The sequence below is a fragment of the Monodon monoceros genome, unplaced genomic scaffold, assembly GCF_005190385.1.
Source record: "Monodon monoceros isolate NGI ecotype Baffin Bay Population unplaced genomic scaffold, NGI_Narwhal_1 Contig8103_ctg1, whole genome shotgun sequence".
Classification (NCBI taxonomy): Eukaryota; Metazoa; Chordata; class Mammalia; order Artiodactyla; family Monodontidae; genus Monodon; species Monodon monoceros.
This window is the reverse complement of record NW_021703552.1, coordinates 1-3,329: the sequence shown is the minus strand read 5'-3', so window position 1 is coordinate 3,329 and position 3,329 is coordinate 1. Positions and strand designations below refer to the sequence as shown.

General features: G+C 37.3%; 1 non-coding gene across 1 annotated transcript; it reads right to left on the bottom strand.

Annotated features, from left to right (window-relative positions):
* Positions 1 to 332: 332 nt before the first annotated feature.
* Positions 333 to 438, bottom strand: LOC114891646. The gene has a single exon (XR_003792565.1). It is a non-coding gene; the product is annotated as a U6 spliceosomal RNA (small nuclear RNA).
* Between the last annotated feature and the right edge of the window lie 2,891 nt (positions 439 to 3,329).

Sequence of the window (3,329 nt, the reverse complement as noted above, 5' to 3'; positions counted from 1 at the left end):
TTGAAGAACCTCACTCAACCTCTTCCACAATCCTATAGGGATTGAGTACATGACAGAAAACTGTCCGGTAGATCCCAGGTTTGAGATATAATCTTTAATCTCTAGTCATTTAGCTAGATAAAGAATTTTTTTCAGATAATTTATCTATTTTCTTGACTAAAAAGTGGATAGCAGAACCTGCCATATCTCATCTTTTTTTTGGACAAGTTCAATTAGGTCCTGCATGAGAAATATTGACCCAAAATAGATGTATTAGGTAAACTTTGATCAGGACGTGATGATCCAGGTATTTTGCTAAATGCTTTAATATGAGTTATCTTAGTCAAAAATCAAAAAATATGGAACACTTCACAAATCTGCATGTCATCCTTGCATTGGGACCACGCTAATCTTCACTGTATTGTTCCAATTTAGTATACATGCTCCCAAAGCAAGCACTAGATAAGAATCTTTTATTTCATGTCTACAGATGTTAAGAATATCTGCTAAGCACCTAGGGGCAAATCAACACACCAGAGGAAAAAGCCAATAGAAAACACATCCATTTTTAAATGTTAACGATTTATTTCATGAGCAAAGTTTCTCTGCAAAGTATTAGAGGATGTGAGTAGGGTGATGATGATCAGCAATCTCTCCTGGGTGTCTTCCAGAAGCAAAGCCAAGGCGGGACCTCTCAGGCCAGTTAACCCCGCTTCAGCTTTGATAAATTCATAGACCTATTATTTCAACCCAGAGGGAAAAGGTGATAGCTACATATCAAAAGCATGTGGCTGCAATGTTTGCTTCCTCTTCCAAACAGAGATTTTAAGTGTATCAAAAAGTCATCCAGGGGCTTCCCTGGTGGCGCAGTGGTTGAGAGTCCGCCTGCCAATACAGGGAACACGGGTTCGTGCCCCGGTCCGGGAAGATCCCACATGCCGCGGAGCGGCTGGGCCCGTGAGCCATGGCCGCTGAGCCTGCGCGTCCGGAGCCTGTGCTCCGCAACGGGAGAGGCCACAACAGTGAGGGGCCCACGTACCGCAAAAAAAAAAAAAAAAAAAAAGTCATCCAGAAACATCTGTTATTCTCCTGGCCTAGGAATTGTTCATCTCTCTCTACCTATATGCTGATATTTTTAAGCTATTCCTTCTAACCCACATATTTTTAGGGCTACCTGAATTGTTTATCAGTCAAATCTCTATATTTTGAGATATATTTCACTGAATCAATATAGTTATGGATTATCCTATATTATAAGATATCCTTTAATTATCCTGTATTATAGTCCATGATACACACACTTATTTTTTAATAAATGAAACACTTAATGAAACTGTTAAAGTTCATTGTTATATAATATAGTTGAGTACAGTTGAGGTCTCAAAGGGACAGATTAAAAACCATACTACTTATACATCCCACTCTATCTTTTTAAATTAAAGTCTAAATGTTATTAAGTACCTATTTTCTCTAGGATGGAATATAAGCAATTCTCTATTATTTGAATAGTAGAGTAGTAGAGAAAATGAGTAGAACAAATGATCCAAAATAGTGAAATATAAGAAAAAATGTTTGATATATAAAAATATAAGAATTATTTTCTACAATACATTTTACCTTTCTGAACTTATTTTACTTATTAAATTTAGCTTGCAGGTCTCATGCACATGCTAAATGAAAGCAGGAAGCACTGGTCTGAAAGTACAATCATAAAATTAAATATAATAATGAATGTAATAAATGTAGGACAAGTCCCTGAAGGATACCTGAAAATTGACTATAAATTATTACCCACTATAACAGAATATGGAAAACTCTCCTATGAGAGCATTTCTCAGGAAGAACCAGGTCAGGAGAAAAACAATTTTTACCTAAAAGTACCCTGAAGACTCTGGGCAGCTTAACTAGAATTTTACAACTGATTTAGCTGAGAGTAGAGATTGAATTATCAGAAAAAGGATGATGAAAATGAGTTAAGAGTCCCCTGGAGGCTGAATGCACTCTCTTTCATTGTCTTATATGAAATTTATATCAGTATATATAAATTTCATGGTAAAGAGAGAACTTTCATGTTAAAGAGAGAAACTCTTTTATATAAGTATATAAATTTATATAAGTATATATACACACTCCTGAGTCCATAGAGAAATTAAAGCAAAGAGATGTAAGTGAAATTGTTTGAAATTAGGGAGAAATGGAATCCAACTCCAGCAGCCTTAAGTATTCTACCTAATTTTCTTTTAATCCACGTAGTATCCTACATTTTTTTCCAGAATCCTTCAATATTTAGCATATGTTAGAAATACTCTGTGCTCTCAATGTCATTAGTATTGCCCCTCCTTTCCAATTCACTGATAGCTATTGCTGACATTTACTGAGCTCTTCATAAAAACCCCTGCACTGTCATTTAATCCTCACGTGAACTTTGTAAAGCACAATGATTATCTCCATTTTACAGATGAGTGGGCTGAGACATGCAGCTCCAGAGCCTGTGTATTGAATGGCGACCCCCAAAAGACATGTCCATGTCCTAACCTCGGGAACCTGTGAATGTGACCTTATTTGGAAAAATGGTCTTTGTGGCTGTAATTAAGTTAAAGACCTTGCGATGATGAGATCATCTTGGGTTATCTGGATGGGCCCTAAATCCACTGACAAGTGTCCTCACAAGAGCAGACGCACACAGACAAGAAGGCCATGTGAAGATAGAGGCAGAGACTGGAGTGATGTGGCCACAAGTCAAGAGTGATTGAAACCACTGGAAGGAAACTGGCAAAGAAAGGAAGTGAGCCTCTCCCCGGGACCCCTGGCACAGTCCCCACCAGACTTTGGACTTCTAGCTTCTAGAACTGTGAGAGAATAAATTTCTGTTTAAGCCACCCAGCTTGTAGTAATTTGTTATGGCCGCCCTAGAAAATTAAGACAATCACCACGCTATAATGCCACTGTTCTAGGAACATAAAGGGCCTCTCTACTACCATGCCATAGTTTGACTCTTTGGCAAGATCTAACAGAGTTTCTCTCTTTACCATGAAAGTACCCTCTGCAAATGATTCTTTCAGGGGAAACATTTTCCTGAATGTGGTGTCTGTTAATAGTGCTTCTATACTTACTTCTATAATTCAGAATCTATTGTTTCTTTTCTACTCAGTTTTTATTTTACAGCAATGTAGGTTTTTTCAAGTTAAAATAATAAAAACCTTCTCTAGGTCCATCCACCACACTACAAATAACTCAGTTTCGTTTCTTTTTATGGCTGAGTAATATTCCATTGTATATATGTGGCACATCTTCTTTATCCATTCATCTGTCGATGGACGCTTAGGTTGCTTCCATGTCCTGGCTATTGT